Consider the following 24,897-nt stretch of genomic DNA (forward strand, 5'->3'; position numbering starts at 1 on the left):
CAAGTAAAATTTTAGAAAAAATAATTTCAATATGTGACTTATTGTTTAAATATATTTAAATATAATTATTTAAAAATGTTAACTAAAATGTATTGCTTCTTTTTCCTTGTAATATACAAGTATATTAGTGACATCTACCTAGCATACATCACAGAGTTTCTGATAAGCAAAGCAAATAGCAAAAAAGTTGTGTGTCAGCTTAGCATTTATGTTAGCAGTTGTTCAAATTTTAGCATGTTTGCTTTGCTGTTAATTCTTGACTGAAACATATTTACATAACATTTACTTAAAAATAACCTAAATGTCTGAAATTGTATACTAATCATTGTAGTTAAGTGTTTACCTGTATAATTTAGCTCTGTTATTCTGACACTACTGCATAAAGTTGTATAGTTGCATAAAACATCAGTATTATAGATGTATATGCACAATTGTTAATGAATTCATACTTTGTGCCTGTCACTAATGTAAATGTGAAGTTTATCTTATCTAGATGTATTGCTAAGGTCTTTAGCAGATAGTAGTTAACCATGAACTCAACGCTATTATAGACTGTCCTACTCAAATTTCTTTCAACCAAAATAATATTCTGCTTCTAATGAATACTGTGAATCTGGAGAGTCCAGACAGTTTACCTCTAGTTCTTTGTGTGTGTGTGTGTGTGTGTGTGTGTGTTTATGAAAGCAATTTAGCAGTTTACCCCTAGCTGTTAAGGACTAATGACATGTAGTCCAATTGCAAGTTGTATTCAAATGAATCAAAATGGGAATTCAGGTGAGTAACAATACAGGATTGATGTGAAATACTTTTCTCTTTTAAAAGGTTACCAGACTTCAGAACAGCATTAATTAGGTGTTGAATTTGCAATTAAAGATACTACCACTTTTACACCCAATGTGTGTATGCACAGGCATAATCAATCAAACACTGATTGCTTTGCAAGAAAAAGTCATTTCCATTCCCAACTCATTGAGTTCTCCCAGATAAATTTATACACAACACACACACACACACACACACACACACTTACACTCATGCATGCATGCATGATACAGACATTTTGACACTTAAACTTTTGGAAGTCACTGTTGTCTGAATCATTTTGCATTTACTAGAAAAAATTTGGCTAATTATCATAATTACCTTCCCAGTTGTATGTAATTTGCAGATTTCTGAGCTCTATCTCAATGAAATAGTGTTTCCTTTTTATTTAAATTGTAATTCATTATTTAAACAATACAGAAAAATGTCAGTTACATGGAACTATGGCTCCCTTTCATAATATTCAATGCACATTATTATAGCCAAATAGCTGAAGTAGGATACTTATATTTTCCCTTTCTTTAATTATTTCTTTATAAACTGGAATTAATATGGCTCATGGTTCTGGAAGTGTAAGGCTTATGGGAGTTATCCTGTGATGGCCTTCTTGATGACAGGGTCCCAAAACAGTGTAGAGCATCATATGACAAGAGACTGAGAGCACAGATATCCATGTCTTTGTGTTTGTGAATTTTTGTAGATCCATGTGAGTTTTATCTTGGGGACTCTTCCCAATGGACCTAATCTAAACCTTGTTTCCCAAAGATGTCACCTTTCAACACTACAATTGAGTTGTGTTTGCATCCAATTAATACTCACAATGAATATTCAACTCAGACATCAAGCTATAGTCAAGTCATAACATTTCATGCCTGGCTGCCCAAACCCATGACTTCCTCAGTATGCAAACTGCGATAATTCCTTCTCCAATAATTCCAAAGTCCTAATTCCAGCATTAATGTAATTTTTTTAATGTGATATTCAAAAGATGGAGTGGGAGAAGGAGACAGAGAGAAGGAGGGGGGCACTTATACTCACTGTTCAATTTCCAAATGACTGGAATGCCCACAGCTGGGCCAGGCTTCAGCCAGAAGCTGAGAATTCCATCTAGGTCTCCCACATGGGTGGTAAAAATACAACTATTTCAATCATGACCTGCTTCTCCCACGGCAGGCATTAACAGGAAATTTAAATAGGAGAAGATCCAGGACTCAAATCCAAGCACTCTGATATGGAATCAAATCAAATCAATTTGATATGGATTCAAATCCAAGCATTCCCATCTGGTGGCTTAACTGATAGGACAAATATCCAGAGGCCAGCACTAATCCAAAAGGTTAAAATGCAAAGTCTCTTCTGAGTCATAAGGCAAAATCCTTTGCTCTGTAGTCCTATAATATAAGAAGAAATTATCTACATCCAATAATGAAACAGGCAGAAGGTATACATCTTGTTTGCCTAGGGCTTAAGGCCCAGGACAAGCAAATCCAGATTTCAACAGATCATGGAGCAACTTGGAGTCATTTGTGAGTTTATATGCCCTTTATTTACAGTGGCAGTGAGGACAGCCACATGCCCCTATGGTGGTGGGACCGTAGGAGCTATCTGGTGTTGTGTTCACAGTTGCAGTAAGACACAAACACACACACACACTTCCACATAGAGCCCACAGGCAGCCAAACATAGCCACATCAGTCATTAGTCCCACCCACAAGCAATCACATACCTGTCCATACCCATCCATAGGCAACCATATGTGCTATGCCCCCTGCAGTTGCTTATATACATTTACAGACAAAATTAGATCAAAGGCAAGATGTTATCTAACAGATTGTGGGCAGCTAGCCGAGGAAGTGGACCTGTTAGTTATTATGATACCAGTTACCATAGAGAGAAAGAGAGATGTGAACACCAAAATAAATAAATAAAGGCATGGGGATTTGATATCCTCACTTTCCAAGTCCATCTCCTCTACACATTTCTATTCCAAAAAGGAAGAACAGTCAAGTAGAAAGGAATAATAGGTCCAAAAACTGTTGGAAACCCAGCAAAAAAAAGTACTAAAGTAGCAAGTCTGGCATTTTGTGTGTACTATAGCAAGATATGGACTCCTCAAGGCTTTAGGCAGCACTGTCCCAAGACATGGCTCAAATTACTGCTGCTGGTGGCTGCACACTCTTATCAGCAGCATTCACAGAAAGGCATGGGATGTTGGTGATTGTTCTCCATTTATGGCATCACCACTGTGGCTTTACTCCCATAGCTCTACCAGACATTTAATCCACTGGGTGTTCTTTGCAAAAATTCTAGTTCTTCACCAAATTTCTTGCTGGTCTCCCAGGCATTCCACAGAAATCTCAGCAAAGATTCCATATTTTTTGCATTCTATACACCTACAAAATCAGCCATTGGTTCAGTACCCAGATGGCTACCATTGTCAGGGCTGGGCTGGGCCAACATGAGGATGCAGGGGTTTCATCCAGATCCTGAATGTGGATGTAGGGACCCAAGCACTTGAACTGCCTTCTGCTGCTTTCCTAGGTGCATTATCAGAGAGCTGGATTGGAAGTGGAACACTCACTCAAGACATGAACCAACACCCATATGGGATGCTGGCATCCCAGACAGTGGCTAAAACTGCTGAGCCACAATGCTTGCCCTAGGAACAAACTTTAAACACCATAGTTGGAATAGGTTTCCACTCTGTAATATCTCACAATGTAGAATACATTCTAGCATGACTTCTGAGTGGACAAATCATATCTAAAACACTTGTAGAGGGGAAAAAAGACCTAACAATGCTAGAGAAATTAGGGTGATTTTTTCCCATAAATGTTTAGGATTCATTTAGTAATTGAAACCTTCAGTTTCATAAGCATCTCTTAAATTATAATCTTAAATATGACCACTTTACTTTTGTTAAATTCTATTTTCCCTTTGCTTGTCTGAGGACATTAAAATTTATTACATATGTATGACTATTTAAAGCCTTGACATTTTAATATATGCATTAGTAAGTACCTCAATCTTGTTCACTTTTCTACAACAGAATAACTCTGAGACTGAGTAATTCATTTAAAAACAAATATTTGTCTCTCACAGTTCTGAAGGCGATGGATTCCGAGTTTAAGACACTGGAATCAGGTGAAAGTTTGTCATTACATTCTCAGGTGGTGGAAGATGGTAAGCAGTAAACTCTTGCTTGACAAATTTTTCTATAATGCCATTAATCCACTCATGAAGGCAGAGCCCTTATGATTTAAGGAACTCCCATTAGGTCCACCTTTCTAATATTGTTGCAGGAGTCTGTGATTCCAAATGCCTGGTTTGTGTTACGTGACCACAGATTTAGAATCATGTACAAGGAAGAGTGTGCAAAACTGAAGTAGTTGTTAAGTGAAAAGATAAAATGTAAACAAAATAGAAAGCTCCCAGCCACACTGAGAGGGGTTTCTGAAGGAGAGAACCATTGAGGACTGATTGTCTAGATTTTACAGGCTGTCAGACAGGAGGTTCTCATGATTGGTCTAAGAAACAAATTATGAAATGATAGTTTTGGTTGATAAATTGGTTGAAAGTTAATTCTACAGTTGAGACACAAATGAAACTTTCCCCCAAATTGTGTAAAACTCTCATTACCTAGATCAGTAACAACTACATTAGAAAACCTTGAATAAAATGATTGGCACATGACATCATCATTCACAGAATGTTGCTTGACTTTTCTCATGTCCTCTGAGACTCATCTCCAAATGATGGGGAGAGTCCCCCACTCCCCCAGTCCCTGTCTACCTAGTCAGAAGTCTATCAATCCCCCTCTTAAGAGGTACCCTAACTGCTGTTAGAGAGAAGGGATGATGACTGCTCTGGCTACTTCAAGCTGGAGATGGGTGATGTTGGAGACAATAAGTGTTCCTCCTCCAAAGGTCTGTCTAGGGTTCTCAGATCAAAGGTCTGTATCTGTTGTTCCATCTGCAAGCATTTGGTAACCTCTAGACAGGAAGAGACAAGCTTTATAAGAAAGTTGCACATACAGGGCCAAACAAAAGCGGTATTACAAAACTGCAAAGAGGAGCTACAAGAGGAAAAATTCATGTCCGTATGTTAGAGTCCTAAATAGGACAAGAAGGACTCAGCTAGTTTGGACTTAAACCTATCTAATTGTCTTATGAGCCTGATATTGCCATTTAGAACTTATGTACTTTCTTATAACAGATGAGAGGTATTAATCCAAAGTCAGTATGTCTCATTTAATAACCTACATGCCCCACTTTGTTGGGACATGAGGATGTCTAACGCCTACTATTTTACTACAAGACCATAGAACTTAATAAGTTAAAGAAGTTTGTTCAGCCTTGATGGGTATAATTGTGGCCCCCCATCCCTTTTGAACTAAAAGAGTGAGATTTAAGACAGATCTCTACAAGGAGGGAACACTGGCAAACCAAAAGAGGCTTCTGTATGTATAGTATCTCACTCCAGGGCTTTCTAAGAGTGGATTGTCAAGGGCATTGTGCTTGAAATGCAGGGAAATTCTGTCATCCTTCATGTATTCCATTGTCAACAGCATTAAAAACATGGCATCAAACCATTAGTGGAAATAAGCAGGTGAAGAATAAGATGAAAAAAATTAGCCATCTGAGTAGCAATGGTATCCCCCATCTTGATGATAGAATTAAAGGATGACAAAATTGAGGGGTGAAAGCTGGGGAAGAGTGTGTGTAACATTTTAATTACTCTTTTTTATACAGGAGTTCAAGTCCTTTGGTAACTTTGCAGGAATATTCATTTTCCTTTGACATGTTGAGGTCATCTTCCAAGATCGAAGTTGGTTCAGAAACTCAGGATTTCATTTGAGAACGGTGATCCAGGATTCTAATTGGGACACTTGCTGCAGCAGGAATAGAAAGAATAACAAAATTGTCGGCCAGATCTAATCAGAGTTATGGTAATCAAACAGTTAAAAATGGGCAGATAATGCCAACCCCTTTAAGACTCAGTTTTACCAAGCAATAGAGAATCCTATGCTCCTATTGTCAAGAGATGAAGAAGAAAGTCACTACAAAACACAAACTGCAGAGAAAGGATATGAAAACATCAGGTTAGAAAAGGATCAAAGGATTGAGTTTTGTCTGTTGCTAAATTTGGTGAAGAAACCTGTCTGTCCTGTTGTAGCTAGAGGCCTCCCCTCTCCGCTCCTGACATTTGACGTTGAATGAGTAGGGGTAGGAAGGAGAGAGAGAGAATGAGGAGTGTAGATTTTGGTCCAATACCTTAAGGGGCTGTTGGAGTCTGGCTCCTATTAGGGAGCCTCCCTAGGAAATTTCAGTTACTCCAAGACCATACTCCAGTATCACCCACTGGATGAATTTACAAAAAAAGAAGACCAACTTTCCCAGCACCAAAAGGAGAGAGAGGTCAATCAGATATACCCCCAACAAGCCTCCCCTCCTGGCTTTTAATACTGGCAGCCACACTAGATGCTTTTTAACTGAGTTTTGGCATTTTTGATTGATAAAGGACTATGGTGGAGTTCAGAAAGTCTCTGGAAAAAAAGTTGAAAGTGGATTATTTCAATTGCCCTTATGACAATTCCAGGTGAGCCCTCAAGAAATGCTGCAGAAGTCTGCAGTTCTAATCACTAGGGATCCTGTCTTTTGACCATGAAGAAATAAGAACAGGTACAAGAAAGAATGTGTAAAGTAGAAGTAGTTTATTAAGTGAAAGGGGAAAGCAAATGTAAAAGACACAGCTCCTGCAAGCAGTGAAATGGGTCTCTAATGGAGGGAACCATTGAGGGCTGATTGTCTTGGGGTTTGTATAGACTATAAATTCCCATGATTGGTCTGGAAGAGGCATTGAGAAGTGATTTTTTTGACTGGTTAATTGGGTGACTTAGTCTCCAATTGAGAGTCAATAAAACCACAGAAAGCACATGGAGCCTTCCACCCAAGACATGTAAAACTCTCATTACCTAGATCAGGTGCAACCGCCCAGATAAACCTTGATTTAAAGGACTAGCCTGTGACCTCAATGCCCTTCACAGGAGCCAGTGGGTGACTTTTCTGCAGCCCTCTAAGACCCATCTCCACGTGGTGGGGAGGGTCTCCTATGATCCCATCTACTGGCTGGTGTTCTATATCTCTGCCTTTAATGTACCAAAGATTAAGTTTCCAACACTAAGTCCAACAAAGTGACTGATGCACTTTGGCTTCTGCCATTGCATGGAAGACTTGGATCAGTCTCCAGTTTCCTGGGTTAGGCTTGGTCTAGCCCCAGTTTTTGTAGCCATATGGGGAGCAAACCAGCAGATGTGGGGCCTTTCTGAATCTCTGCTCATTAGATAAATAAAAATAAATATTTAGAAAAATCAGCTCTGGGAATTCTAAGGGTAACAAACAAAAAATAAGCGAAATCAGGGAAGCAATATGAGAAAACAAATAAGAAGTTTAATAAGGGCCAGCGCTGCAGCTCACTAGGCTAATCCTCTGCCTGCAGCGCCGACACACCGGGTTCTAGTCCTGGTCGGGGCACCGGATTCTGTCCCAGTTGCCCCTCTTCCAGGCCAGCTCTCTGCTGTGGCCAAGGAGTGCAGTGGAGGATGGCCCAAGTACTTGGGCCCTGCACCCCATGGGAGACCAGGAAAAGTACATGGCTCCTGCCATCGGATCAGCATGGTGAGCTAGCCACAGTGCGCCGGCCGCGGCGGCCATTGGAGGGTGAACCAACGGCAAAAGGAAGACCTTTCTCTCTGTCTCTCTCTCTCACTGTCCACTCTGCCTTTAAAAAAAAAAAGGACTAATCTATGTGTTATTATAATCCTAGAAGGAGCACATAAAGAGACAAGAACAGAGGCTTATTTAAAGAATTAACGGCTGGCACAGTGGCATAGCAGGTAAAGCTGCTGCCTGCTATGGTGGCATCTCGTATGGGATCCAGTTTGAGTCCCAGCTGCTCCACTTCTGATCCAGGTCTCTGCTATGGCCTGGGAAAGCAGTGGAAGATTTCCTAAGTCCTTGGGCCCCTGATCCATGCAGAAGACCTAGAAGAAGCTCCTGGCCCCTGGCTTCAGATTGGCCCAGCTCTGTCCATTGTGGCCATTTTGGGAGTGAACCAGCAGATGGAAGATCTCTTTCTCTCTCTGCTTCTGCTTCTCTGTAACTCTGCCTTTCAAATAATAAATAAATCTTTAAAAAGAATTACAGAAAAATTGCCAAATTGGAGTGATAAATAATTGCTCATTCCATTAAGTTCAAGGAATCCTTAATAGATTATGTATGGTGTTTATCAAGACACTTTAATGATAGATTTTCAAAAGTCTAAGTTTTTTTTTAAAGAGGGAATTTTGAAAATATCAATAAACAAGTCATGCATCTTTTCTCTTTAGAGGTCTTTACAGGAATTTAATACCCCATCCTATGTACAACTTCTTATTTTTGCTGAGAAATAGGTGGGTTTCTCAGGAGAAACCTTGCAGGATATTAGACTGTGGAAGAATATAATCAAGGTGCTGAAAGAAAAATAACAAAAGATGCAGCCTAGATTATTCCCAATACTGTACACTAGATAAACACTTGTTCATGAAATCAAAGCAGAGAGATGTTGTCATTATTCAAACTTCATTTTTGTTTTGCTTTTGTTTGTGATATATATTTATTTAATTTTATTAATATGAATCAGATTTCATGTATTTCACAGGTGTGATTATAAGAAGATAACCATATTTCTTTCCCTCCCTGCATTCCTCCCTGAACCTCTCTCCTTCTATCCTCTTTTTTTAATTTTTGCGAAAACATGATGGGGTTCTTGGCATTGAAACAAAAGAACAGAAGTTACTACATGAAAATATCAAGTCCACGGTAAAGGTAAGACTGTGAGTCAGTTCAGAATATTCCAAAACTGCAATGTTGGAGTCAAAATTATTTTTAACAACATTAGAAAAATTACAAGATAAAATATTAAAAAGCTATATTTGCAATAATTAAATATAAATAGTTATAAAATTACAAAATATGGTCGGAAGAGAAGTCAAAATGTGAGTTTTTGCATGCAGTTGGCATTTAAGTTGTTAAGAATTAAAAGTAAACCATTATGACCATTAAATGTTTTATGTTTGTTTCATTGTAATCAGGAATAAAACAGACCTGAAGTAGATAAAGAGAAAGGAATCAGAGTATATATGCACACACACACACACACATACACACACACACACCACACACTCACTAAATCACAAGGAAAATATCTGGCAAGAAAGGAAGAAACAGTAAAGTAGCTGCAAAAAACAGGGATCAATTAATAATAATAAAAATGTCCTTATCTATCAATGTTTATATCGAGAACGCCTGCGCCTCACTCCCCCACCCCCTGCTCCGGCTCCCGGGGTCCCGTCGGACATCTGCCCCCCCTGCCGGTCTCCGCGCTCCGGCCTCCCCCCCCCCCCCGGCCCCTCCCGCACAACGAGTCCTGGAACCGGGCGGGCCGGGGAGTCCTGGGCGCGGGCAGCGCCGCCTGGTGGACGGCGAGCGGCGCTGCAGCCGGGAGACTCGCGCCCAGCGCCGACGGAGGCGGGCGGCGCGGCGGCGGCCCGGCCTCGGCGGAAAAAAAAATTATATTGCGAGTCAATTGGTAAAAGACATGAAGTTGACTGGATCAAGTTTTAAAGTTTAATTGTATGTTGCCTAAAAGCGATCCATTTTAGCTGTAATAACGCAAGACGAAAGTAACATGATGTAAAAAGATATTCCATTCCAATGGCCAGCAAAAGAAAGCTGAAGTGTTACATAATGGATCTGGAGGGCGATTCATCAAAACATAACATCGTATAAATGTACATTCGTCATCAAAGCAGCCAAATAGATAAAGTTAATATCAAAACTAAAGAAGACAGACAGAAATACAATAAAAATGGAAGACTTCAGTGCTCTATTTTCAATGATGAACAGACCATCCAGACAGAACAATAAGGAAGGAATACCAGATTTAAACTAAAATTTAGACCAAACGGACCTAACAGCCATCTACAAAACATTTCATTAACATCAGCAAAACACATATTGTATTCAAGTGCACACAGCACATTCATTACACACAGTTTAACTTCCACTGCACACAAAAAAGAAGTTATACTGTTTTCTTGCAAACATAGTTACAATATATAATGATAAGGTATCTTGTATTATTTCAAAAGCTTAAAGAAGGATTTTAAATAATTTCACCACAAAAGATGACAAATGTTTGGAGAAATAGATTTATTTATCCTGACTGAACACTACATTTGTTTAAACATCACATGATACCTCCTTAAAATTTATAATTTTTAGGAAAAAATTCGGTAAAACAACTACAATAACAAAATAAAAAACACTCAACAATTGACTACTTAAATATTTAAAACAGTTGTAAAACACACACATCTATACCCACAAACAGAAAAATTTTTAAAAATTATTTATTTTTTTTAAAGGCAGAGTTACAGAAATAGAGGGAGACACACACACATGGGGTGGTACAGAAAGAGAGAGAGAGAGAGAGAGAGAGAGAGAAAGTAAGAGAAAGGAGAGAGAGATGAGAGATCATCCATCCATTGATTCAGCAATCAATGGCTACAACAGCCAGAGCTGAGTCTATCAGAAGCCAGGAGCCAGGAGCTTCTTCTGGGTCTCCAAGTGGGTGCACGGGTCCAAGAACTTTGACCACCTGTCACTGCTTTCTCAGTGCATTAGCAGGGAGATGGATAGAAAGTGGCACATCTGGAATCGGAACTGGCATAAGGGATACCAGCACTGCAGGTGGTGGCTTTACCCACTACACAAAAGTGCTGACCCAACACATTTAAGAAGCAACAGCAGAGGCATGATCCATGAAAGAAATAAATAATATTCTGTGCTTCACTGAAACCAACTTTCTGCTGTATTTCAAATATCAAGAGGCTGCAGACTGCAACACCAGCATCCCATATGGGTCCCAGTTCAAGTCTCAGCTGCTCCACTTCTACTCCATTTCCCTGCTAATGCACCTGGGAAAGCAGCGGAAGGTGGCTCCAGTCCTTGGTCTCCTGCACCCATGTGGGAGACCAGGATGAAACTCCCAGTTCCTGGCTTTGGTCTGGCTCCACATTGGCCATTGTGGCCACTTGGAAAGCAAACCAGCAGATAGAAGATCTCTCTGTCTCTCCTCTGTTGTAACTCTGACCGTCAAAAAATTAACTCTTCAAAAAGCATTATTATATACTGCTCACAGTATATCTGAAGTATGCACATTACTCAATGAAAATAAATGGTACATAGTAAGCTCCCATGTCTATTTCACTATACATATACACCTATGTGAGAAAACACATATTTAATGCATATTTGTACTCTTATGCATTGAGAGACAGAGAGGGAGAGAAGTAATAATGGAAAATTTTTTTTTTTATTTTTGACAGGCAGAGTGGACAGTGAGAGAGAGAGACAGAGAGAAAGGTCTTCCTGTGCCGTTGGTTCACCCTCCAATGGCCGCTGTGGCCGGCGCGCTGCGGCCGGCGCACCGTGCTGATCTGATAGCAGGAGCCAGGAGCCAGGTGCTTTTCCTGGTCTCCCATGGGGTGCAGGGCCCAAGCACCTGGGCCATCCTCCACTGCACTCCCTGGCCACAGCAGAGGGCTGGCTTGGAAGAGGGGCAACCGGGACAGAATCCGGCGCCCCGACCGGGACTAGAACCCGGTGTGCCGGCGCCGCTAGGCGGAGGATTAGCCTAGTGAGCCGCGGCGCCGGCTAATAATGGAAAATTTTAACAACTGTTTCTTAAAAGGTTTATGTTTTTAATATTGGATTACTAAATAGGATTGTATTATATTTATAAAACATTAACATTTTCACTGTGAATTATTTAAAAATTGGTTTCAGGAAAAAAGAATTGTGTTTTTATAGCAATAATGATCATTCACTGGTACATGATCTACCTTCTATGTCTCATGCAAAATGGACTTCCTTTCTTGTTGTCTCTCTCAATTTCTCTCCATCTCTCTACCAGTATCCAACACCCAAATTCACACACAATACATGTCTCATAATTTCATGATGAGCATGATTCCTACTAAATAAATACACTTACTTAATTTTAATCAGAGTTCCTTTCTATTTAACAATAGCAACAACAAAAATTAATACTTTCTCAACTGATGAATTCTTTTAGGCATAGTTATTTAAGGAACTATAAAAGCAGTCATTGATTTTCTATGGTATTTTGTAATCTCATTGGGAAAATGGGTTTTATTAGAAAAAAATATATCTATCAAGGCAACATCTTGAAGAGTAAAGTATAATGTGGCTGAATGAGAAATGTTAGAAACAGATTTGAACTCTGAAGGAAATGCAAGTTTCAATTAAAATAGAAAGAGAGGATATGCGGCCGGCGCTGTGGCTCACTAGGCTAATCCTCTGCCTGTGGCGCTGGCACACCAGGTTGTAGCCCCAGTCGGGGTGCCAGATTCTGTCCAGGTTGCTCCTCTTCCAGTCCAGCTATCTGCTGGGGCCCGGGAGTGCAGAGGAGGATGGCCCAAGTCCTTGGACCCTGCACCCGCACGGGACACCAGGAGAAGCACCTGGCTCCTGGCTTCGGATCAGCGCGCCAGCTGTAGCGGCCACTGGGGGGTGAACCAATGGAAATGGAAGACCTTTCTCTCTCTCTCTCTCTCTCTCTCACTGTCCACTCTGCCTGTCAAAAAAATGAATAAATAACAGTTTTTACTTTCTGCTGTGGAGTTTTCAGAAATTAAGTAAGATTTGAAAAATAGTGGTGGTGATGTGGTTAAGATTGTCCCTTTATTTCACAGTAATTCCTATGCCAACATTTATAATCTGAAAAGTTTTATCATGTAAAAGTAAAATTGAGAAGTACTTAGGATTTGTGAGATACTCAGTTTACCTGATGCTGATTTTTGTTCAAGAATAAAATAAACCCTCAATGAATTCACATTGAATTTGTAATTCATAAGAAACTTTACTTGTCAAAATATAATTTATATAAAAATTGATGAGTCATCATCACAGTTTTCATTAATTTTGATTTGGTTACAGGATAGATCGTCCTGATCATTTGCTCATTTTAGGGCTAATCATATCTTTTTATCTGTGATGCTGATTTTTGTAGACCATGATGTATTTGAAATTCCAGACAGCCCAACTCAAACCAGTATAAATAGACAAAATTACCTTTCTAGTTCTCCTCTTTCTTCACTAACCTCAGCCTTTCTATTTGACATTATTTTTCCCCATTTAAGTATCACAGTTCTTTTCTTTTGAATAAAGTATAAGGTATAAGAATTTGAGTCTATTATATGATATATTGGACCCCCAGAATTTTGCTTTTTCAAAGAACCTAAAACCTGAAGCTAAAAACAACAAATTTAAAACAAAGAACCTTAAAAGTTTGCCCCAATTCCAGATGTATAAAGGCCTTTTTATAGATACAAGCAGTTTATTGTTTGCTCATGACACTTAAGCTAATTTTATGGAATACAAACACAAGATATGTCCTTAGAACAAAGTCAAACATAATTTTTAGTGAAAAATTATTATTTTAATGAAAAAATTATTTTGTGAGGGAAATCTCTTCTTGTGTCTGTATAATAATGTGTAAGTTCATGTCAACTATACTATTATGTAGTAAAACGTTACTATTAACTGTTCTCTAGCGTGTTCAATTACCTTTCTTTGGTAATAAACTTAATTTCAGTCTATAGCTAAATGCAGATGTTAGTAGTAGCCATTAACTTTTACCTTCTCCTGAGTTACACAGGAGATACAAGTAGTTAACTTGCTTATTGTTCATCTTTGACCTGGGGGGCTATCATTTCAAGTAATTTCAAAGAATATTTGGGTAAATTCCTTTAGAGAACACATCAAAAACACTAACCATGTGACTTCAACAAAAATGAGGTCAAAAGACAATGACAGCAGCAGTTTTCATGGTGCAGTTCAAACAGAAATGAGGAAATCTGTTGCACAATATCCCCCTGAAGGATCCAGATTAATCCGGATGTTTGTTGAGTGATGAATCTGGATTAATCTTATGAGACCAGTTCCCATCTCAATGTCTGACATAAGTTAGGGTTTCAGAATGCATTTGAATAAAATTCATCAGACAAAGAAACAGGAAGGAAATATTATGGCTTCCCTAGGCAACACAGCTAGTGATAGAACTGTATTTAGAAACTTTGACACCCACTACCATGGAGAAATCAAGAGGCCTGGTGTGTAATTAATTCTTCAGCAAAACATGGGGCAGAGGCAACCCTGGTGTTATATGCAGAACCCTAGATCATGTGGCAGCCTCGCAAACCCATAGGATTCATTTTGAGAGTGATCTGACAGGAGCAGGCATTGTGGCACAGCAGGTTAAGCTGCCACATGGGACCCCCGCATCCCATACCAGAGGCTGGAGGGCCAGAGCCTGAGTCATGCATCTGGCCTTCCTGCTGGTGATTGTGGAAAACAGTAGGTGATGTCCCTGATACCCGGATCCCTGCCACCAATGTGGGAGTCCTGGATGGAGTTCCTGGCTCCTGGCTTTGGCATTTCCCAGCCCTAGCTGTTGCAGACACTGGGGAGTGAACCTGAGGCTAGAAGGTCGCTCCTCTCTCTCACACTCTCTCTCTCTCCCTCCCTCCCACCCTCATCCCTCCAAATAAATAAGTAAATAAAACATTCGTAAAACACAAGACAGTGATCTTTCAGAGAAAAAAGAAATCAGTATATATACTGCACCCAAATAAACATTTTATAATTCCATTTTCCACAAATGTCTAGAAGTAGTATGTGTGTATGGAGAGGGAAAGAAAGAGGGAGAGAGGGAGAAACAAAGACAGGGAGAAAGGAAGAGAGTGGGAATCGTCTATCCTGGATTTTTAATTTCCTCCTGTAGCTTTTTCTGGGGTGGTTTTCAGTCACACAGACAGCCTAAGTGCAGTGAGGTGGGGGATTGAAATAAAACCCAGAAAGTAGTTCCACAAACAATGGAAGCAGGTAACAAAGGCAAGCTCTGACAGTACTATAATCAACATCTTTACTCTTAGATCAGGATGCTGCAAAATGACAGTAACCTAGGAGGTGGCATATTTTTGCAAAATCAGTTGGTAGAACTTGCAAAGAAGAACATGAACTGGAATAAACACTAATCTGCTGTGCTTGATGTGTGGCAGTCTTCCTGTCAGCCAGGCTCCCATCACTCCCTTTCCCCGTGGACATTCCTACTTTAAGTGCAGGAAGCTTCATATTTTTCAGTGTGCTAACCCCAGTGTACCCCCAGCCACCCACTTCTCCAGATGTTCCAAAGGGTGTTACAGACCCATGGAATTCTGGAGCCAGATCGGACCTTGTAGAGGTATGTGGCCCAAATGCCTCATTTTATGGATAAGGAAATAATCCACCGGAGATGAATGCATTTTATGCATAAGGAAATAACCCATTGAAGATGACTGACATGATTATCTCTGTGATACACAACTGTCAAAGTCTCTCCTCCGTGCCAACCAAAAAGTTCCACTTTCTACAAACGCGGTGTGTGTGTGTGAGTGCCAGGGATACAGCCTGTACAGATGCAAGTAGAGTATTTTAAGGATCACTATAGCACCCACCTCCACAGCTTCAGATACAGGCGAGACGCTGTTGGTCTTCCTGGAGCCCACGCGGAACTTGGCAGCCTTGTAGATCTTCCAGTAGACGAACAGCACCACGCAGAGCGGCAGGTAGAAGGCGCCCACCGTGGAGAACACGGCATAGGAAGGCTCGCGGCTGACCTGACGCTCCTCGCTGCCCTCAGAGTCTCCCCCCAGCCGAAAAGCAGCGGGGCCAGCGAAATGACAGCGGACAGCGCCCAGGTGAGCGTGATCATCACGTTGGAGATGTGCTGGCGAGCGCGGAGCGTGTACTCCAGGTGGCGGGTGATGGACCAGTAGTCCAGGGCGATGGCTGTCACGTTCCAGATGCTGGCGGTGCAGCACAGCACGTCGCACGTGATCCAAAGCTGGCACAGCCACCGGCCCAGCTGCCAGCGACGCCCAGACAGCTCATGCACCAGGCTGAGAGGCATGACCAGCGCGACCACCAGCACATCCGAGACGGCCATGGACGCCACCAGGTTGTGTGGCACGCGGTGGAAGGTGCGGACACGCAGGATGGTCGCCAGCACCAGCAGGTTCCACGCGAATATAGCTGCCACCAGAAAGCCCAGCAAGGTCAGAACAAGCACACCGAAGACAGAGAGCAGGTGCGGGCTGGGGGGCAGCAGGTCTTCCGTGCCAAGGCTGCCATTGGTCTCCAGAGGAGAGGAAGTCAAGTGGGAAAAGGAAGGTAAATTCACAGGTAAATCCATCTCTGGATTAGCAGCCGGCTCGGGGTGTGTGCAGAAGGGACATTCAGGAGGACTTAAGATGAAAGCAGCGCCCAGAGCCAATCCAGATGTTTGCACCCCCGGGCCAGCGGCGGGGTTTCTGGGAAGCGCCTGTGAATTTGTCTTCAGCCTCCCGCTGGTGAGGGAACCTGGGAGATGGTGTGGTGGAGAGGAGGGCGCTCCCTGGGCTATAAGCCCTGTTAACGTTGGAGCCCTCGGATGCTAGGAAAGCAGAGGCGAGGAGCTGGACTCGCGGCCAGGACCAGCCCAGGCTGTCACCTGTCTCAGGACTCCTCACCTGGAGGAGACAGCGGTCTGATCGCTCCCATGTCCGCCCGAGCAGGGCAGAGCAGCCCTGCAGCGTGTGAGCGCCAGAAGGGCTGGTGCGTCAGAGCCATAGCTCTCGCAGCCTTGCTCACCCTACCTGCCCCTACCCAGGCGTCCGCCTGCAGCCTCAGCGCAGTGCTGGGAAGCCAAGCGTTCTGGTACCTGCCTTTCGCTTTGCGCAGTCCAACCTCCCCACTCCGTCTGGGGCTGCGGATCAGAACAAACGCTGGCGCGCCCACCCAGACTGCTTTATCCAGCACTACGGAACACGGTCAGCTGATGAGGTCGCCTCTCCCCGCCTCCTGGTTCCGGGAGCGCGCATTTTGGCGCTGTCTGGGGTGCTGCTCTTGCCTCTCACCTCTGGGCCCGCAGCGCACCGTCCCTAGGCTTCTCCGTTCCTGAGGGCACCGTTTAGTGCTGTCCGTGGTTCTGCCACGGTTTGCCTGAAATGACCCCCTGCGGGGAACAAGTTGACCAATGAACTTTTGAAATATCCTTTTAGCCACCTCCCACATCCGTCCCTCTAGGGGTGGTCGGGAGTGCTTGAGCGGTTTCTCAGTCCCGGTAGGTGCTTGTCTTCTTGTGGACTTCTTCTCCAGAGGTTTTTGTATGATTGCTTCCTTCTTACACAACACTGAGCTGCTTCTCTTAAGGGATGTTTTCCTTAAAAGAGAAAAGGCAAGACAGCAGTTACAGCTGCTCCCAGAGAAGGCTGAATATTGCGGCAGAACATTAATCTATTTCCTCGGAATTATAAAGAAGGCGAGAAGTCTCTTCAGCAGGCTGTACTAAATTTGCTTCTCATGAAGGGAAACTCGCATGTAAGTCGTTAGAAGGCTCCACCTCAGTGAGAACAGGAGGGAGCATCACCCACTCCCCCACATGTGCATACTTACACACACACTATCCACAGCAGTGATTAAGTATCTAAAGCTCCTACCCAGATGTTGGGATTTAAAGTACTTCATGGAGATAAAGCAAGATAGAGGAACTTGGGACAAAGAAAAGATATCATAAGAGGGAAAGTAAGATGGCAAGAAGCATTTTTGTTAAAGTGCATACACAATGAGTGTCATGAAATCCCACATATTTACAAGCAAATCTGGTCAGAAGTTATATAGCCACAGAAAATAAGAAACATTCATTTTTTAAAGCTTTATTTTATATATTTAAAAGAGTTACAGAGAGAGGTAGAGACAGAGAGAGAGGTCTTCCATCTGCTGGTCACTCCCCAGATGGCCGCAATGGCCCAAGCTCTGCTGATTCGAAGCCAGGAGCCCAGAGCTTCCTCCGGGTCTCCCATGTAGGTGCAGGGCCTCAAGGACATGGGCCATCTTCTACTGCTATCCCAGGCCATAGCAGGGAGCTGGATCAGGAATGGACTGACATTGATGTTCAGGAACCCAAAGTGCCAATGTGGTCTCACTAAAGGAGAAATAGCTATTAGGGGCCAGCTGATGAATGGAGGCCTGGGCTAAATCCAGCTCATGGTGAATGCATTGGGTCAGTGGTCCCACAGGGTATACTTCTCCAGTGCTCAAGGATGCAATTGAGATGATTCCAAACCCCACATTGGATATTGTTATTGTAATATGGAATGAACAGAGCATTCAGTACCAAGTGTGCCATTGCAGACATGGCTACTGACTCCTTTTCCACACCTGTCACAAAGTAGAATCAAAGCAGTTTGAACTAACTTAGGACAGACAGTGGCAAGCATTGATGTTCTTGCTCTACAACTGTGTAAACTTTCCCTCTCTCTGTTATCATATAGTCTGAAGAACCCTGTATCATGTAAAAGATCAAAGAGCAATGGTTTTCATTGTGGTCCATGAGTCCCTAGGAATCTCCCAGGCCCTTTCTGTGGGACTGCAAGGTCAAAGCAATCTTTTTTTTAATTTTTTTTATTTTTTGAAAGGCAGAGTGGACAGTGAGAGAGAGAGACAGAGAGAAAGGTCTTCCTTTGCCGTTGTTTCACCCTCCAGTGGCCGCCGCGGCTGGCACGCTAAGGCCGGCGCACTGCACTGATCTGATGGCAGGAACCATGTACTTATCCTGGTCTCCCATGGGGTGCAGGGCCCATGCACTTGGGCCATCCTCCACTGCACTCCCTGGCCACAGCAGAGAGCTGGCCTGGAAGAGGAACAACCAGGACAGAATCCAGCACCCCGACTGGGACTAGAACCCGGTGTGCCAGCGCTGCAAGGTGGAGGATTAGCCTAGTGAGCCAAGGCACCGGCTGGTCAAAGCAATCTTCACAGTGATATTGAGATATGGTTTGCTTGCCTCATTGTGCTGACACTCGTTGGTGATGATGAATAAACCTGTGAGTGCCTAGCACAGATCACTGCAGTGATAGGAAATTGTGACAGCAATCATTGCCATTCTTCACTTCTGTGTAAACACAGGGGAAAAAGAGAGGAAACTGCCAGTTTCACTTATTCATGTCCTTAATGTGCCACTGCCTGGTCTTCTGGTTAAGATATCAGAATCCCTAATTGGGTGCCTAGGTTTGAGTATCAGTTCTGCTCCCGATTCCAGCTTTGTGTTAATGCACACCTTGGGAGGCAGCAGTTAATAGCTCAAGTACTTGGATCCCTGCCACCCCTGTGGGAGACCTGGATTAAGTTTCAGGATCCTGACTTTGCCCTGGCACAGACCAGACTGTTGCAGGTATTTGGAGAGTGAATTAACAGAGAAGAGATATCTGTCTGTCTCTAACTCTGTATCCCTTTCTCTGTCTCTCTGCCATTCAAATAAAACAAAATAAATAAATAAATAAACAAAAAATTAAAAGAATGTCTTTAATGAAACAATAAAGTTATTGATTATATTAAATCTTAACATTTGCATGTACATTTTTTAATATTCCGTGTAACAAATTAGAAAGTATGCATAGAGTACTCATTGAGAGAAGGTGCCTATTTTAAGGAAAAGTGCTTGTGAAATAGCAGAGGCAGAAATGAAAATCATTTTAGGAGTCAGTGTTGTGGGACAGCAGGTTTAGCCACTGCCTGTGACCCCTCCATCCTATATGAGCACTGATTTGAGTCCCAGCTGCCCCACTTCTGATCCAGCTCCCTGCTAATACACCTGCGAAATCAGCAGAAGATGGCTGAAGTATTTTGGCCCTGCCACCCATGTTAGAAACCTGGATGGAGGGGGCCTTGGTGTGGCGCAGCAGGTTAAGCCACTGCCTGCAGTGCCGGCATCCCATATGTGTGCTGGTTCAAGACCTGGCTGCTCCACTTGCAATCCTGCTCTCTGCTATGGCCTGGGAAAGAAGTAGATGATGGCCCAATCCGTGGGCCCCTGCACTCATGTGGGAGCCCAGGAGGAAACCCATGCCTCCTGGTTTTGGATTGGTGCAACTCCAGCTGTTGTGACCAGTTGGGGAGTGAACCAGTAGATGGAGGACCCCTCCCTCTGCCTCTCCTCTTTCTATGTAACTCTGACTTACAAATAAATAAATAAATCTCTAAAGAAAAAGAAACCTGGATAGAGTTCCAGGCTCCAGTCTTTGGCCGGGGCCCAGAACATTGTGGCCATCTGGGAAGTGAACCAGCAGGTGAAGATTCTCTCTTTCTCTCTCTTCTCATGCTCACTCTCACCTGTGTGCATGTCCATCCTTTCTGTAAATCCACCATTCAACTGAAAATAAAATAAACCTTAAAAAAGGAAATGAGGGGCTGGCATTGTGGATAGCAGGTTAAGCCACCACCTGTGATGCCGGCATCCTATGGGTGCCAGTTTGGGTCCTGGCTGCTCCACTTTCAATCCAGCTCTCTGCTGATGCACCTGGGAATGCAATGGAGAATTATCCAAGTACTTAGGCTCCTGCCACCCACATGGGAGACCAGGATAGAATTCCTGGCTCATGGCTTCTGCCTGGCCATTTGGAAGGTGAACTAGCAGATGGGAGATCTCTATGTCTTTCCTTCTTTCTCTGTAACTCTGCCTTTCAAATCTATAAATAAATAAATCTTTTTAAAAGTAGGAAAATAAAATCAGTTTTATTTGAAAGGATTAGCAACAGCTAACTATCAGCATTTGGTCTTAGGTATTTGGCAAACATTTTCTAAACAATCCATTTCTAAAAAAATGAATGAAGTGAGCCTTCACTTCAAGGAAAACAATTGACAAAATTGGAGCTCTCAGGGGCTGGCATTGTGGCACAGCAGGTTAAGCCACCACTCGGGATACCCACATCCAATATTGGAGTGCTGGTTTGGATCCCATATACTCTGCTTCTGAACTAGCTCCCTGCAAATGCACATGGGAAACAGCAGCTGGTAGTTAAAGTGCTTCCATCCTTGTCACCTGTGTGGGAGACCCAGAAGGAGCTCCTGGCTCCTGGCTTCCACCAAGGCAGTCATTTGGGGAGTGAACCAGTAGGTAGAAAATCAGCATTTGGAAAAACTCCTATCTACCATTGTGAAGTTGACATTTCCCCAGTACTTACTTTTCTGACAAGATGGATGCGATATTCAAAACTGTGATGTTTTATATTGCAGTATGTGAGATTCCTCAACAGCTGGGTGATCGGGATAATTCAGGGATCTAATGTTATTCAAATGGCCAGGACATATTGCCACAAAATCGTAAGTGGGAAAAGGCCTAAGACCAATGAATTACAGCCTAGCAGGTACCAAAAGTTCATGGTATGACTTCAGATTTCACATTATAACAAAGCTTTAAGAAACTGCCACTAACTGAATTTTAACACAGCATCACAGAAAAATATCCCTAACTATCTGAAAAGAATATTAAAATACTCCTTTACTTTCAAGCTAGCTAGGTGTGAGGATGGATTTTCCTCACAAACTTAAACCAAAATAACATATCACAACAGATGGAATGTAGAAACAGATATGGGATTCTAGTTGTGTTGAAGAGATGTGAAAAAACTGTTAAATAATGCCACTTGCATTTTTTTTGTTTTGGAAAATATAGTTGTTTTTCATAAATTTGTATTATTTATATAAACTTGCAGTGGGTTTATTGTTTTATTTTTGAATTAATACTACACAAATATGTTTAGGTGTTCTCCATTTAAATTTATATCCTAGTAAATATAAATAGGTGTAACTCATGCAAAGAAAGCTCTGTGGGGGTGCTCAATAAATTTTAAAGAATATAAAAGGATCCAGAGACCAAAATGTTTGAGAATTCCTGTTCTACGCATTCATCATAACTGCACCTTAGTCCACTGTGTTGATGTTGAATTTTAGTAGAACTGGACAGGTGAGAAGAAAAGTTGCAAATGTATTGAAATCTTTGGTTAAAAATGCAAAGGTACTTCAAAAAATCATGGAAGATGTAATTTTTTTTAAAATCTTGTATTGAGTGAATATAATTTTCATAAGCACAACTTTGGGAATATAGTGGTTTTCCCCCCCATACTCACCACTCCCATCCCACCTCCTACTCCCTCTCCCATCTCATTCTTCTTTAAGATTCATTTTTAATTAACTTTATGTACAGCAGACCAACTCTATACTAAGTAAAGATTTCAACAGTTTGCACACATACCCACACACAATGTAAAAAGTACTGTTTGGGAACAAGTTTTGCAGTTAATTCTCATAGTACAACTCATTAAGGACAGAGGTCCTACATGTGGGGTAAGTGCACAGTGACTCCTGTTGTTAATTTAACTATTAACACTCTTATTTATGACCTCAGTGATCACCCGAGGCTCTTGCCATGAGCTGCCAAGGCTACAGAGGCCTTTTGTGACCACAAACTCTGTCAGTATTTAGACAGGGCCATAAGCAAAGTGGAAGTTCTCTCCTCCCTTCAGAGAAAAGTGCAGCCTTCTTTGATGGCCCCTTGAAAGATGTAATAGAAAGAAGTGTGCATAGGGCTGACATTGTGGCATTATGGGTTAAGCCTCCCCCTGTGACACCGCCATCCCATATGGGCATCAGTTTGATTCCTAGCTGCCCTACTTCTGATCCAGCTCCCTGATAACATGCCTGGGAAAGCAGTGAAAAATGGCCAAGTATTTGGGCCCCTGAACTCACATGAGAGACTTGGATGAGGCTCCTAGTTTCGGCCTGGCCCATCCCTGGCCATTGCAGCCATTTGGGAAGTGAACCAGCAGATTGAAACTCTCTCTCTCTCTCTCTCTCTCTCTCTCTCTCTCTCTCTCATTTCTCTCTGGAACTCTGCCTTTAAAATAAATAAATAAATCTTTTTAAAATGATAGTGCACATTTTTCATGCATGTGCTCTTATGGGGAAAAAAAAAAAAACCTCTGAGGATTCAGACGTCCATCATATCATTGAAGATATTAGGGGCCAGTAGACTGTGACATGACAAGACATTCCTTCCAATATAAAGGAAAATATATTGCATCGGAGACTTCCTGCCACTAATAAAGAAGCCCAGTGCTCTCTGGGCACTTTGGGTGCTAGAGACAGCACATACCATACCTGGGAATATTGCTCTGATCCCCATGGTAAGTGACATGAAAGATGGCAGCTTTGTTAGATAAGAGCCAGAACAGACTCCACCAGCAGGTCTGGTTGTGGTGACAGCAACCCTGCCAACCTTATGGTACTAGAAGAGGCTCCATGTGGATTTTGTGATAAACATCAATAAAAGAGTCACAGTGTAGACCTCTAAGGGTTCTGGAACAAAGAAACACCATTGGCAGTAGAAAACACTGTACCATTTGAAAAGCAGTTTGGTGTACACCAGGACTCCAGCAGAGGAACAGCATCTAAGCAAGAGACATTAAGAGACAATGGAACAAATATAGCCATCAGATTACTGCAGACCTACCATCAAGATGGGGTGGGGGCAGCAGGGAAGTGACATAAAACAGAAGTGTACATAGCAGAGCCAAAGTGTATAAGAAAGTTCCACCAGTGGGTAGGCTAGACCACCCTGTCGTTAATCACTGCCACCTGAGCACCTGCCCCCCAGCTCAGAGCTATGGCTGCATGACAAGCCCGTGCAGCACGAGGGAAGCTGGGAGTGGTCCACATACAGGACAGCCTGGTGTGCTGGTCAGGTCAAAAAGAAGACTGATGGTCCCACTCTAGAATAACCTTGATGAGACTGGTCAGAGAAGATTCTCCAGTGGGCATAGCTTTAGGTGGTGCCTGTGATCATACACTTAGTGTGGAAAGAGAAATGGCCTGAGGAAAGAATATATACATACAGAGACTCATGAACAGTGCTAACAGCCTGGAAGGTGGAAGATTTGGAAGAAGGAGATCTGTGAAAGAGGCAGATGGAAGAACAAAAGGGAAGAAGCACAAAGTGTGAGCATCTTTTTCTCACTCTTAACACACTCCAGAGACTATTCACCACAGAACAGAGCCCTAAAGGTAGAAGGGCCGAGCCCACTGATGACAGCCAGCCTTGTTGCTGGCCACCTGAGTGTAGCACGGAGCAGCTATGGTGGAAGGGTGAAAGCTATGCATAGGTGAACCAGCATGTGCTCCCTCTCAGCGACACTGGTCTAGTGATGGATCTAGTTCCTGCTGCTGCCTAATAAATCAACTTCCTAGGAAGAGAGACCAGTGCTGAGCCCACTAGTCAGCAGCATCCTTTGAAGAGATCTGCAAATACAGCTTTTCTTCTTCTGCCTACAGGGTCTCAGCCAGCATCACCATTCAAGGTCTTGCATAAGTTTCCATCCTTAGATAGAGGATTCTATAAAACAGCCTACTGAATCAACAGCCCCTCTTTGTAGCAATGAGCACGCAGTTTAGAGTCCTATCACAAACCACTTCATATGAGTTGAGTTGTCCCTCCCCGTTCCAGGACAAAAGATGTTTTAAAGTCTTAACACCTCTATCTGTGATTGTGACCTTATGCGGAAATAAGGTTCTTGCAGATGTAATCATGTGAAGATGAGATCAACGGCTGGAGCAGGGCCGATCTTAAGCCAGGAGCCAGGAGCTTCCTCCAGGTCTCCCACATGGGTGCAGAGGCCCAAGGACCTCGGCCATCCTCCACTGCTTTCCCAGGCCATAACAGACAGTTGGATTGTAAGAGGAGCAGCCAGGACTAGAACCGGCACCCATATGGGATGCCAGTGGTGCAGGCCAGGGTGTTCACCTGCTGCACCACAGTGCCGGTCCCTATTAATGATTTTTTAAATCATTAAATCTCAGCATTGTTTGCTGAAAATAGAACTCTGACGACTGACAAGAACTGGGTCCTAGGGATTTTTTCACCATCCATCAGTAACCCTGTCCATCTGGGGACCCTTGTGGATATTGAAGGACTGAACTGACGCCTGCGCTGTGGCCTCCCTCAAAGGCATGATAAAGTCCTAACAGTTTTCTGTTCTCCAAGCACTTGTAATGAAGGCAGGAGGACAGGCGATGACAGCCACAAGAGTGGGGTCACAGG

The 24,897-nt window shown here is 42.7% G+C and overlaps 1 pseudogene; it reads right to left on the bottom strand.

Moving 5' to 3' along the window:
- Positions 1-49: 49 nt before the first annotated feature.
- On the bottom strand, positions 50-16,981 carry LOC103345828 (5-hydroxytryptamine receptor 5A-like; annotated as a pseudogene).
- Between the last annotated feature and the right edge of the window lie 7,916 nt (positions 16,982-24,897).

The sequence above is a fragment of the Oryctolagus cuniculus genome, chromosome 7 (assembly GCF_964237555.1).
Source record: "Oryctolagus cuniculus chromosome 7, mOryCun1.1, whole genome shotgun sequence".
Classification (NCBI taxonomy): Eukaryota; Metazoa; Chordata; class Mammalia; order Lagomorpha; family Leporidae; genus Oryctolagus; species Oryctolagus cuniculus.